Raw genomic sequence first — 15296 nt, 5'->3', positions numbered from 1 at the left:
AGTACAGCGTCTAACACCACTGTCACATCGGTACTTGCTGTAAATGTACACGAAGAAGAGCAATGCTAACAGCTAGAGAAATACTGAATGCCCCTTTAAAAGAGGTGAAAATATTCAACTAAGAACTGTATTATACATTTTGGTAAATAAATAAATAAAATAGGCTACATATAACCCTCACAATGCCAATGCGCTGTACAAAGGAGAGTAGAACAATAATGCAGATCTGACAAGCCCAATTATCTAATAAGATAAAAATAATAATTCTAATAAAGCAGAGGTAAATACAGATTGAAATACAGTCACCCCAAAAAAGTATTTCACTTAAAAAAATTTTTTTTTTAAATAAAATAATTTAACAGCATTAAATATCAAGCCAAGTGGCATTTATTTATAGTACAAGCATACTCTTAAATCAAAACATTTCAAAAAAAGAATAAGGGTATAAAATAAGGTTTAAAATAAGGGTAGATTGGGGCACCCCCACCCCCGTTTTTGTGTGTTTTTTCAAGTCACAAGTGTATCAAGATTTAAGAAATACATTTGTATTTAATATTGATGGAGCAACATAATGTGTGTGAAAAGAAATAACAACAGAAGGTTGTTTTGAATAATAGTTATAGGTCACAGTTTGTCAACTTATGCAAATACTTTCAAGACAGCAAGATACTTTTTTTGAGTAACAAATTAAGATAATTATTATTCAAAATAACCACTTTAGAAAAGAGTGCAACATTGCTTCTTCATTTCAATCACATTTGTCATTTCATTACATTTGAAGTATTCTAAATTATGAACAATTTAATCTACGATATGATTGGATCAATCAACGTGAGCCCACATTGAACATTCTTCATAGCAAATCTATTCCCCCCACTTCAGAAAAACAAAGCGTTTAATAGGGGCCTTTTGCTCCTGCAACAACTGGTGCTTTTTACCCCAAAAACTATTCTTTCACTTATTGGACAGTTATTGAAGATTATATATAATCACCTTGAAAAAAATAAATAAATGGCAATAAGTATTTTTTTGCTAAATAAATGTAATAATAATAATAATATTACAAATTTCCAGGATATTCAATAGCAACATACATTTGCAACATTTTAAAAATGATTAAATATTAGATTAAATTACCTCAAAATCATTTAAACTTTAAACATTACACACAAAGATCTCATGGATCAGAAGATCTTTGCAGTGTGTAATGACAGGTGTTTAGAAAAGTTGGTAGTAGTTGATGCTATTTCATGTTTTGGGAGAAAACACCTTTCCCTCATGGAGTCTTTAGACCCATTGTACAATATACTGTATAAAACCATAGATATGAACTTAAGAATGTAATCACAACTCAAAGAAACAACAATACCTGATCCCCATTTACTCAAAACTTTTAAATAACTGGTTTGTTGAAATAAGATCACATAAGCATTTAGCTTTGGACTATATTATAATTTACTTTGAACAGAGGTTATACTCTCTAATATTAATGTATTCATGTTGTAGACCTGTACCAATAGCCCTTATCTGACCAAGAAGCATCACTTCCTGTTTTAGACAAAATGTTGCCGATTTTTACTGGGAGGAGAGAAACTTCTGTCTGGATAAATACATTACTCACAGCAGGGACAAGAGAACAGTGCAGGAACAAATCCTTCAAAATTCCATTCTGACATTCCTCCCTGAGAGAAAGAGAAGAAAAGAGAAAAGAAACATTAAGTGGGAGGGGTGGATCACAGTATGAACATATAGAATGCATGAATAGAATATAATTTAGAATCTGAATCAAGACAGCTTTCAATTCTAAAATAGTACGATCAACACATAAAGTGACCCAGTTACCTAAGAAGACCATCAAAGTGAGCATTATTTTCAGGTTAATTACCATCAGTGTTATCGATTTTATTGTTAATATATGAGGTGAAGTGTCCTATAAACATAATTTATCTGAATATCAACAGATAAGATTTATCAAACACCATCGGAGGAGAGATGACAAAATCAAAAAAGGGACTCAGCGCTTCTTGCAGCATGGTGTAGCTAGAATGAAATAACAGGACAGAGCTACCAAACAGGCAACAAGTTGGTGTGGAGTGGCCTGAGTATAGAACCTGGCCTGCCTAAGTGCTCTACTACTACAGAGTTTTATTGGAGCTAATTGTCAAAAGCTAAAGGTTGTTTGACTCATTCCCCTACCCCAAGACACCTGAAAATGTGACCTAATTGGATTCCCTTATTTCTTTTTTACTCTGCTGTCCTGCACTACCCAAAACACCTAAACACATATTTTCACACACACACACACACACACACACACACACACACACACACACACACACACACACACACACACACACACACACACACACACACAAATTTCATTTAAATAACTTTTGCTTACATTTGTTTTGGGGACGTCACCATTACAACACCAATGACATAAAAACAGTGCACCTTATCAATCATAACTTATTTTTGCATCAAGTTTTGCCCTAATTCTAAAAGTATCATTTGCTTTTTATTGGTCAATTTATTTTGACCGAATCAATTTAAATATCATATAAAGTACTGCACTTTAAGGTTCATTTTAACCACTTCCACCATTAACATGTCCAGTTGATTCATTAAATGGAAAAGAGCAGTGTCAACATTCTTCCTATTTTGACTTCATGTGTTCCATAAAAACAACTCAGGCTGGAACAAAATGAGGTTGAGTTCATGATGGCAGAATTGTCATTTTCAGGTGAAGTAACCCCATGGAAATGTTTTGTTTTAGGACCCATTAATATTTTAAAATAAAAACGATACTGTACTTCTCTTTTGCTTATGGACCAAGCGAGATTAGTGATACCCTACAGTTTATTCAGCTTCATTACAAACACTAATTCCAATGCACTCTGATTTGAAGCAAAGCTTTCATTTCATGAATAAGGATATCGATATATGGTCACATGACTGGACGACCTTTGACCCAGGCCAAACACTAGTGAAACTCTCTCTGAGGAAGATGTGTGTTTTATTGACTGAACAATTCTGTACCAACATTCCAAACATAGATAAGGCTTACTGTTGAACTAGTGCAGTCTCATTACATTGAGGATGATTGTACACAACAATGTTGAAATGTACTGACTCTAAGCCATTTTAAACAAATTTCCTTTAAAAAAAACTGCAGGTGAAGTGTTGATAAAATAAATAATTAGTGAAATGATTGATATGTGTATAAGCAGACATTTTACCAATAAAATATTACTTCTTGTTCCAATATATTACCTCATATAACTGATATAACGCACTGAATGCAACCTGGACAGTGGTAATGGGACTAGGTGCAGATGAAGGCCAGGTAGGTGACAGCTGAAGATTGCTGATGTTATAAAAAGATATGCTGCTGACCATTGAAGTCAACACATGGGGGTGATGTTGACAAGATGAAAAGAGCCCATGGGTAAGCAATTGATCATGGTCTCTTAAAGGAATTCACCCAAAAATGAAAATCATCGTCTAATCTTTTACTCACCCTCGTGCCATCCCAGATGTGTATGACTTTCTTTCTTCTACACAGATGAAGATTTTAAGAACAATATCTCAGCTCTGTAATGCAAGTGAATGGTGGCCAAAATTTTGAAGCTAAAATAGCCCATAAAGGCAGCATTGAAATAGTCTATAAGACTCCAGTGGTTAAATATGTGTCTTCAAAAGTGATAAAATAGATGTGGGTGATCAATATTTAAGTCCCTTTTTTTACCATAACATTTTCTCTATGTCCACTGTAGTTGGCAATATGCACTAAGAATGCAAATCACCCAAAAAAAAAGAATGTGGAAGTGAAAGTTAAAGAGGATATTTATAGTAAAAAATGACTTTAATATTGATCTGTTTCTCTCCTACACCTATTATATCGCTTCTGAAGACATGGATTTAACCATTGGAGTCATATCCATTAGAGACAACACCTTGCTACAGCACCAGTTTGGTTCCCAGCAACAATATTGTTCTGCATATGTTATGTGTAGTTTACAGTGAGTGGTAGTTCGGTACAATATTTAATTAAAATTTAGCAAAATATGCAGAAGATTAATGGATTAATAAGGATTAATGCAGAAGAAGACGGAGTGGGTTGGCCCACTTTCATCAGATGAAAGGGGCGTTGCAGTGCTGGCCACATATACAAATCTAATATTGTTTTATTTATATATTTTTTTAACAATGGACAATTTTTTTAAAATTAATTCTCATATTCCGTTTCTGAAACATAAAAATAAAACTTAAAAAAACGAGCTGTTTTTACCCACATGGAATGTCTCCCTCCATTTTATAACCTGCTACAATTGGTGACGATAACTTTTTATGCTGCCTTTATGTGCTTTTCGGAGCTTCAAAGTTCTGGCCCCACCACAAAAAATTTAATAAATGAATAAATAAATAATTTCAGTCCGGAGACTACAGGTCTGAAACTGCTGTAACTTAAGGTGGATTTATACATCTGTGTCAGACCTACGGCTCTGCGGCTCATCAGATGGATACTATTGTGCATAATGTATCTGTGTGCTGTTGATAAATGTATGAAATGTATGAAAAATGATAGGCTAGATTGCTAACTATAATTTGATGACATTTTGTTATGAAATAAATATATATTTAATCAGTATCACATGAGCAAGAGTGCGTTATGGCCCTACATCAGCACTGCTGTAGGTAATCACAGCAGTCCAGACCATATAGCACAATTGCGAGTGTGATATTGTTTATATATAAGTTCAATGAACAAGTACATTTTAAAAAATTAGGAAAAAATGAGTACGGTCATAAAAAACGCATTTGTGAACTACTTTTTTACAGGATGGATCAGAATCTGCCCTAGCTGGTTCAAAACAAATTATGAGTCCAAGCCTTCATTAGTAATTCAAAAATGTCACTTCAGAAATAAAATCACGGCTTGTGCTATTTTGAACAAGTTATTGGATAAACAAGGATGTGTGCATGTGTGTGTGTGTTTGTGTGTGTGAGAGAGAGAGAGAGAGATAGACAGAGAGTGTGCAATCACCTGTTGCCACACCCAAGCAGAGATGCTGTCAGCTTTCTGAAGTCGATCACTATAGAAACTGCAATGTCCTCTGCCATTTTAAACAGCATCCATTTTGTAATTAATCAGTCTGTTGTGTCTCTTAGCTGTGATGAGCAGTAATGCTTAAGTTGTTTGTTTAAATCTGTTTAAAGCTATTTCCTAGCTTTAGTAGTCATACAAGCGATCACAAAGAGCTGTTGTATGTAAACAGCTGATGCGGATTCACTTCATATCACCTAACTGGCTCATATTACACACAGAAATTATATTTTGCCACCACCTGCTGGCTAACATTTGTAATGTAAAAAAAAAAAACACAAATGCACTGCTTTTACACTAGATTAGAAAGGCAGGAACAAGCGGAGTGATACACACACAGTGAAGCATCGTAGTGCTGATGGTGTCAGTCCATCAGTGCTCATGGAACGTATCTCGTCCAATCAGATTCGAGGACCGGAACTAACTGTTGTATATGTATTTATACAGTATATATATCAATGTTTGTATATATATCAGGGCTCCACAATAAGGACTGCCCGATGGCCTGGGGCCAGTGTGAGAGAGGTTCGGGCCAGTTGCTAGAACTGTCACTTGCCCGATCGGGCCAGTACTGCATTTATAATGTTAGTGTTAGCAGACAACCCACCTAACAATTTTTGGTTCCCAGAACATTCTGGGAACTGTAGTTTATGTTTGCAAAAAATAGAACCTAAAGAGAAATTTCCTAGATTGTTATGAATTGGTTCCCAAAACATTTACCAAATGCTAATGTTAGGGGAACGGTTTGTGCACCAATTATACATGGAGTGCAGGGGAGTCACTAGATCCCTTTTACTGGGGCACGTGCCCCAGTATAAATCTTCTGTGCCCAGTAAAATCTCAAGTTTTAACAATTTACATTATTTGTCAGTGCATTCATTTAGATTGATAATCCTGGAAAAAAGAAATTAGTCTATCTAAATGGAACGCCGTAACCCACTCAATCAACGCTTGTAAAAGCAACGCAGTTTAACCGAAAACACAAATCTGCAAAAAAGTTCAGTTTTCATTTCGCGTCTTCTATTGTTAACATACACAAAATATATAAGATATTAAAATGAAAAAATTTCTATTTTTCCAGCCTGTTGTATTACCATTTATTTATCACCCCTTATTTATTTTAGATACAGATCCTATATATTGTTGTTTACACAGGGCTTTTATTACGTATCGTATTTTAATGGGGATATAATTTATTACAGATGACAGTTAGACAAGAAGACAAGGTTTGAACATTAATCGTAGCGAGATAAAACTTAAATTCACGGCCTTTTAACACTTCTGTGTACAAATTTGAAGGCTGTTTATTGGATCAATACAGGTAAATGTCATATTATGCGACTACGCATTACTTTATGGAGAGTTTACGACTTACTAGTTAAGTCTTGCCTTAAAATTAATTAAGCACCGACTTAGTTACAAACTAACTAGTAAGCCCTTAGTGTGAACTTTACGTCCTAACTTATGTGAGAACTTATGCACAGCTGGTGTAACTCTACCCAGGTGTCGGCACACAAGTCAGAATTGAGGTAGTCTATGAAAACATGATGAAACTAAAGTAAGTTTCTAAATAATACAGATGATCTTATCAGACATCAGATGAAAAAGCATCAAGTCTCAGGAAAACCTCTGTCAAGTCTATGGAATTACAGAGAAAATATACACAATAAAAGACAGTACTACAGAATACAAAAATGTGTTTGATAACAATGAATCAATCTTTTGGATATTAAATTAGCTAGCTCTATTTTAGGGCACTACATAAACAGTTGGCAGTAACTATTGCTGCTGTGTGCTAATTACCTAGCGACTAAAAAGGACTAAAGTTTGGCTTGTTTTGAGTTGTTTTTGCAAGTAAACTTAACGAGTTTCAAATGTCAGTTTAAACTTACACCAATTATGTTAGCTAGCAAGTTATTATTTGATAGAAACGACACTTCTGCACATATAAAGTTAGAGATAGCTCAGCAAGTTTCGCAAGCTAGCAACCAAACTCAGCATGTTTAGCTATCAACTCTGCCTAGCGACCAAATCTATGCTTATTCTGAGACATTTTTGTCTAAAACCGTTTCGTTTGAGGCCGTTTTGCCTGACGTTGGATATTGCAATTCCATAGACTTACTTGACAGAGGGTTTCCTGATGTGTAATGTGTAATATAGAAGAATGCAAATGTGCAAGTGCATACGCAAAAGTTTTCTCTGGTTTTGATGTTTTCATTCAGTGTATGCATTTTATGTAATAAAACTTGTTGAGAATGTTCAGGTACAGTAGTTGAAGATACTTAAATATTTTCATAAAGATTAATATCTACCGTTCGCAGTACTTGTTGCAGTGTAGGAATAGTGGGCAGCAGGCTTTCAAGAATGAAAAAAAGGCGATATGAGTAATGGGGGGCCTGTGCCCCAGTAGAGCTTTAAGTGCGTCAACGCCACTGACGGAGTAAACAAAACCGAGCACTCAGAGAACAGAGAGCTTGACTATATTTAGCTTGCAATGACGCGCGAGTGTATAATATACTGGAAGCGGTGAGGAACAGGCTCGTGAGCGCACGAGCAGTCCTAAAACTGTCCTCACTTATTTCCAAGTGTGTTAGCAGCAGCCATCGGCGTTATTAAGTCTTTTTTAGGAGGGCTTCAGCCTAAAATTATGTAACTTTGCAATCAGCACGTAACTGTTCTAAACCAATAGTATCCAGCTGCAGACCCGCAGCACCACCAGTTTCAGAACCCCAGCGCCAGAACATGAAGTGAGGGGCGGAGCTTACGTTCTAAACCGAGTAGCGCCACCTAACGTTTTGGAGCGTAGTTTGCTTTTATTACAAACGAAACATCATACTTTATACGTATGTTATAATGATACATTAAGGTACAGTACAATAAGCATTTTAAAACATTGATCTTGTGTAATATAATTGTATATAGTTATTTGTTTCATTGTATTATGAGAGTTACTTCCTGATCATGATGGTGAAAAATAATGCTTGAAACTTATGGGCATTTTATATAAAATATACTTTATTTCACAAGAACATGTGCAGCATGCATTTTTCTTTATGTAAAATAAAACATGTCAAAAAACTAAAAAAGAGAGAAAATTCAGCATCATTTTAAAAGAAACAATACAAATATATACAACAAATGACCGATTCACCCCTAGGCCCACTTTATCATGACAATCCTGTATAAATTAAACTTAAAATGTATCAAATGAGGAATTCACTCTCAGGCCCATTTTGTCCTTACATTCTTGCAAAAATAACTCCATGTCATCCCTGAACACAACATGAAATAGAAAGGGCTCTCTGGAAGCTTCTGACTGTTCCAGGAGATTGTTGCGGGCCTTTTCCTTGTCGTCTTCATTCATTGGAATGAAAAGAGGCTCTTCCACTGGACCCCTGAGCAGATGGCTGTTGGAATGGAGCCATTTCACAGGTTCTTTCATGTGCCGGATTATTGGGAGCTCCTTCATTACAGAATATTAAAGGAAAATGTGACTTTATAAATGTGACATATAAATGTATTATATGTTAAGAGATTATATATACATATATACAAGGGTGTAACTTTGGTTTGAGAAGTGGGGGGGACACAATGATGTTCTCGATCGAAAAATGTTTTCTATTTGAATCCCATTTCCTCCATCTACATATAGGCTACATTTAGGGACTATGGCGATACAAAATCCAGGAAATGGATATAAAGTTGTTTATAATGATAAATTTTGCCAAAAAGAATAATAGGATACTAAACTATATATAAGAAAAATATGTCTTACCTTATTTATTGTTTAATAGCCAAGACTTGAGAGAATCATTTTATAAAGTCAAAAATACTTTTAAACAAGAAACTAAATCATCAGTAGGAGGCGGCAGGCGAACGTCTTAATGAGTGAGTCATTTATTCAAACGATTCATTCAAACTGCTGATTTGTTCAGGAATTAGGCATTTATATGGGTCATTGAATCTTTGACTCAACCGATTCGTTCAAAACGCTGAATCATTCAGTAATGAAAACACTTTACGTGTTCCTGTGAGAGTCAATATAGCGTATAAAATGTAAGTGACTTAATATTATTTCCTTGTTTATTTAACTGTCATATGAAATTGGTGTCACATGGTGGTATTCCACACTCTTGGTCGTGTGATGTTGCTTAACTGTATAAATATAAAAACTCTACATGAATTTTTACTGCTGTTCACTGAATTTCTGTGTGCTGCGCTCATTTGTTTTCATTTCTCCTCATGAGGCGGGATCCTAAACAGCACAACCTTGTTACCGTCGGACAGTCAGCGGCTGTTTGCTACGGAAGCGTATTGCATTCACTTGAGAAAAAAAATCGACTCTGTTTTTCTGAATGAACGACTTAATTATCTCAGAATTACGAGATAATTTTTCATGGAAAAAAGTTTTTGCTCTGTTTTTCTGAATTAACGACTTAATTATCTCAGAATTATGAGATCATTTTTCATTAAAAAAATATTTTGTTCTGTTTTTCTGAATTAATGAGATCCCTCAAAATCCTGCCAGGAGCTCTATGGGAGCTAATGTGAAAATGTATTAGTTCATCGACAACCACAGAACTTGCTATTATATTAATTACAGATACAAATTTGATTATTTATATTAAATTATTCTCTTTGTAAAATAAAAACAAATCAATACAATAGCTTATAAAAACATCACCAATGTGTATTTCAATGCATAGTAAAAACATTAGACATGTATGAAACACATATAGGCCAAACCCAAAATGGCCAAAACAGTTAATAAAGAATATGAACATTCAGCTAAACTGTGGGAAAACGAACTGATTTAGAAAGCAATATTTGTTTTACTGTGAGCAAAAATATCATGCTGTAAAACTATAATGAAAATAATATGCTATAAAATCATTATGAACGAATTCTCCTAAAAGTGGGCTCACTTGAACAAAAAAGGGGCCCCCTTTTAGGAGAATAATTTAATATAAATAATCAAATTTGTATCTGTAATTAGCTACAATAGCAAGTTCTGTGGTTGTCGATGAACTATTACATTTTCACATTCATTAGAATTAAAATTTCGGTGTCCTGGTGTTTATTATTAATATAACAGATTCATTTATTCATGGATTTTGATTCCAGTGGCGGCTACACATGGATTGTTTCCAATTTCCAATAACTCCAGAGCGTTGTAAAGTCCAAAAGTCAACATGTTTTGAAAAAGGATAGATGTAATAATTTCCAAAATTCACAACATGTTTTTATCTAACGAAATATTCGCCTCAATCCATGTTTGTTGGCGTTTAGACTTTCAAAACCATTTTCACTGTGGTGGAAAAAACTTGCTGTACACAAAGCGAGGCACGCACCTTCCGGGGCAGTCTAGCTAATATATAATATATATAGGCTATGTATTTATATAGTCTAGCACTATTATATATTACAAAAAAGATCAGTATTATGTAGGACTATCTGCGTTAAGCTAGGCTCCATTTAATCCATTCTATTTTATTCAATACATTTTTAGGGTGATGACGCCATAAAATATGACGACAGACATTAGAAGCTTCATTCTAAAACCTCAATAGAAGTTTCGAATGTAAATATGACATGACATTTGGTCCAGTCTAGTATGAACGGTCAGAATGACCACTATGGCCATTCTAGTAGTTATAGACTTCCGGTAGTTCTCGTGTTAAATGCAAGTACAAGTCTATTGCTTGATTAGTGTCCTTTGGAAGATCAAAGCGTGTCTCAGCCATGACAGTATTACAAATGTCATAGACAGTAATGTCTTTGTATTGAAGGCCAAGTTTAAAATATATCTCTATAAATTCATAGCATCCAAGTCTCAGACGACTATACAAAGTAAAATAAAACCGGATTAAACTTGAAAGGCGGGACATGTTTACTTCCATGCAATCCAGCTAAAATAGAGCTCCTGGCAGGATTTTGAGGGATCTCATTAATTCAGAAAAACAGAACAAAATATTTTTTTAATGAAAAATTATCTCGTAATTCTGAGATAATTAAGTCAGTTAATTCAGAAAAACAGAGTAGATTTTTTTTCTCAAGTGAATGCAATACGCCTCCGTAGTTTGCGGATTACGAATGTCGAGCAGATATTTTTTAAAATTAACTTACATTTTAAATGAACAAATATTGTAAGTGAACAACAATAGCTCAAGTTTAGAAAAACATTTATTATTAAGACTTTAAAAAATATTTCTGCATCTGAGTATAATGAGTTGAGTTGAGAATAACAATAAACTAGCAGCCAGAGTCTGCTTGTCATACATTGCTGACAGAAAACGCTGCGGTTTAAAGTGGACTCGTTTTCATGGTACACAGAATGTTCTAGGGCTAGGCAACATTAAATGTTTAGCTAACAGTTTGAAGTTACCTAGCAACAATGTATGTTAACGTTAGCTCAGTCAATGTTAGTATCAACAGGTGTAGACAAAATAAAAATTACCCTGACCTGATCTAATTTACTGAATCAACCAACTCACATCTCCTTTCTTTTTTTCATCCATGAAGATATTAAAACCTGTTGCTGGCGTTTCATGACTGACTACTGCGATACCGGCTGCTCAGTAGAACTTTCAGTGCGCTTACAGTTACACTATTAAGAGTGTGCGAGGCGTTCCTGCCTGTCTCTGTCAATGCGCGGCGTCCACGTACAGGCACGCAGACGCCGCGCATTGACAGAGACAGGCAGGATGTCTGTATTCTGCTCGGTCCTGCTCCTCCGTGGCGATGACGGCGCGCGGTTAAAAAAAAATAACAAACGAATTTGAAAGTGGGGGGGACACGAACGGGATTTTGAAAAGTGGGGGGGACATGTCCCCCCTGTCCCCATAGGAAATTACGCCCGTGCATATATATATATATACACACCGCCTCACTGCTGCTAAGCGTACCTTGTTCTTCACATGGAAGGGACTCTTGTACGGTTTCTGCACTGGAATATATATATCTTCGTTAATTTAAAATTGATCAGAAGAGGGTGCAAATGTAACGGTGGGCTGGAGTAAATGTCCAGTATCTACCTTTCAGAGAAAACCCCAAAGTTCTCCAGAAGAATAAGCCCACCATCTCTGTATGTTTGGAAAGTCGCACTGGAAGACAAAAATAGAGAAATCTTGATATTTCAACATCATAAAGGTCAATTACTTGAACTGGTAATTACTTACAGATGTAAAATCAAAGGGTGCTCCCAAGACAAGATGTAGAGCATACTGGAAAACAGCAAAAATTAAGGAACATTATCTCTGTAAACGTCAAATTAAAAAAATTCTTCCTTGTTCCGTATTTAACAACTTTAAAAAATGTAAATAAAAACACCACCACACCAATCATTGGTTTAATTATATCAAAACAATGTCTCACCATCAACATGAAGACTCCACAGTCTACACCACCAATCTGTTGGGGGATATCCTAAAAAAAAAAAGCAGGAGTTTATTAAGGGTTTGACACTTCAGCAGTCCCAACTTTAGCAGACTTCTTTATGACCAACCTTGTTTTTCAGTAGCACCCATGTGCCAGGTGCAATTTTGGCTGTCATCTTACTGCAACAAAAATACAAAAATAATAAAACAGATTTGTTAATATGAAGTTACATTGTGCAGCACACAGTTTGAAGCTCTGAATCCATGCAAAAACACAGTCAACAGTATTTGGGTCTTTCTTGTAAAAACTGTCACAGCATGCAAAATCAGAACATCATGCAAGTAACCATTAAGCAAGTTTATTAAACTCTTGAATGGCAAAACTTGAACACACACATTGACTTTTTCACCACATGATGTCAAAAACGTTAGACAATGTTACACAACTCACCATGCTCTCTGCCATGCTTGTCTCATTGCCAATAACTCCGCCCCTCACTTCAGGTTCTGGTGCTGGGGTTCTGAAACTGGGGTTCTGAAACTGGTGGTGCTGCGGGTCTGCAGCTGGATATATCTCTTCTAAACAGCTGCAGCAGCAGGACTTCAATTGTTTGAATCCTGAGGCACTTTGGTTGCTTTCCCCACAAGACTGACTATAGTGTGAGCCAATAGCATTGGAGTGTGGGCTGTTACGGAGCATTTCATTGGTTTGAGCCACTGAACTAATACGCCCCATTTCCTCATTCAATTTACGAATGAGCAAGGATCATTATGATTATTATGACCGAGTGACAGAGACATGTAAGGAGAGAAAGGTATTACAATGACATCAGAATATAACCAGTAATTACTTTCAGGCTATGTTGTATTTTTGTATATTACTTGATGGTGCACAGCAGTTCACAAAATGATATACTTTGTTGTCATTTGCAGGGAAAACACATGATATTTAAACACTGATAAAGTCTCTTAGTAGACATGCAGGTTTGAATAAAGAATAATCAGACTTGTTTAGGCCTCTGTGCTTTATCAATGATTTAATGACTCAAAACACATGAAAGATGTTGATTTACTGCCACCTAAGTGTGATTTACAGAAATTAATCTGAATGAATCGTAAACAAATTTGAACGAATCTAATAAAAAAATACTGTATTACACACACTGATGGCCAAAAGGTTGGAATAAAGTACAGATGGTTTGGAAGGAGATTGGTACTTTAATTCACCATAGTGGCATTCAGCTGATCACAAATTATAGTCGGGAGATTAATGATGTAAAAAACAGCACCATCGCTATTTGAAAAAAGTCATTTTTATCTAATCTAGACAGGCCCAATTTCCAGCAGCCATCATTCCAACACATTATCTTAGAGTAATCATGCCAAATTGCTAGTTTGATACTAGAAAATCACTTGTCATTATGTCAAACACTGCTGAAAACTATTTGGTACATTGTGATCAATTGAATGCCATTTTGATAAATAAAAGTACCAATTTCTTTCCATAAGAGTGAAATCCCAAACTTTTAGCCACCTGTGTGTGTGTGTGTGTGTGTGTGTGTATATATATATATATATATATATATATATATATATATATATTAACTTTATACAATAAAGCTATTTCAGCTATTTGTTATTTTTGTTTTGGGGCCAGAGACAATTTTGGCAGGGCAAGTAAAAGTCTGAAGCACTGGCCCGATAGGCCCAGTAGAAAGATTCCTTAGCATAGAGCCCTGTATGTATATATATAAAATATTATGCTAAAATATTTTTTGAGTGAAGGGTAAATGTTCCTGTCAATCGGCTTTGAAGGGAAATAATTGTGCAATTGGATAATTTGAAAAGCGCATACATACATTACTTTTTCAGTACGGTAGTAGCAACTCTTTAAAAAGGTGATTTGGTCCCAACGACACTTATTTATGAATAATGAGCAGTATATTGCAGCATTCATGAAGGTTTTAGTTTATAAAATGTTAGTTGGAATGAAAACAATTTACACCTGTTCATTCTGTACTCCCTTAATCCCATTCGCCATTACATTTATTAAAACATCATGAAAACAAATGTATTACAAAATCATACAATTTATTCAATATAAAAATTATATATTACACATATGAGACTAAACTCCCAGTCAGCATATGATGTGGCTTGTTATCTCTTATACGTCGTCCATTAGGGACAACACCTTGCTACAGCACCAGTTTGGTTCCCAGCAACAATATTGTTCTGCGTATGTTATGTGTAGTTTACAGTGAGTGGTAGTTTGGTACAATATTTAATTGTACCGGTATACGAACTGTTATTCTGGCTAAAAGGATTAATGCAGAAGAAGACGGAGCGGGTTGGCCAATCAGATGAAAGGGGCGTTGCAGTGCTGGCCACATATGCAAATCTAATATTGTTTTATTTATATATTTTTTTTAACAATGGACAATTGTTTTTAATTAATTCTCATATTCCGTTTCTGAAACATAAAAATAAAACTTAAAAAAACGAGCTGTTTTTACCCACATGGAATGTCTCCCTCCATTTTATAACCTGCTACAATTGGTGCCAAAAGTGGCTTAATGGGAAAACCAGGTATCATTTTTATTCATAAAATCATTACCATAGCTATTCTTACCTGTTACAGTTGTATTTCTAGATATCAATAATAGTATTTTTACCTGTTAAAATTACATTAAAGATATCAGTAATTCTATTGTCACTAGTTGCAAAGGCTATTATTAGGCAATAACTGTTACTTGTAGATCTCCCTTTACTGGTCTCAATAAATACACTGTTACTAGTAAATCGTTCATACT

The 15296-nt window shown here is 35.1% G+C and overlaps 1 long non-coding RNA gene across 1 annotated transcript; it reads right to left on the bottom strand.

Moving 5' to 3' along the window:
- Positions 1-8552: 8552 nt before the first annotated feature.
- LOC127651185 (uncharacterized) lies at positions 8553-12525 on the bottom strand. The gene is made up of 5 exons (XR_007971532.1): positions 12482-12525; positions 12286-12330; positions 12142-12210; positions 12013-12053; positions 8553-8570 (listed from the first exon to the last, which is right to left on the bottom strand). It is a non-coding gene; the product is annotated as an uncharacterized LOC127651185 (long non-coding RNA).
- Positions 12526-15296: the final 2771 nt, after the last annotated feature.

The sequence above is a fragment of the Xyrauchen texanus genome, chromosome 11 (assembly GCF_025860055.1).
Source record: "Xyrauchen texanus isolate HMW12.3.18 chromosome 11, RBS_HiC_50CHRs, whole genome shotgun sequence".
Taxonomy (NCBI): Eukaryota; Metazoa; Chordata; class Actinopteri; order Cypriniformes; family Catostomidae; genus Xyrauchen; species Xyrauchen texanus.
The sequence above is the reverse complement of the archived record's forward strand: the minus strand, read 5'-3'. Positions and strand labels throughout refer to the sequence as shown.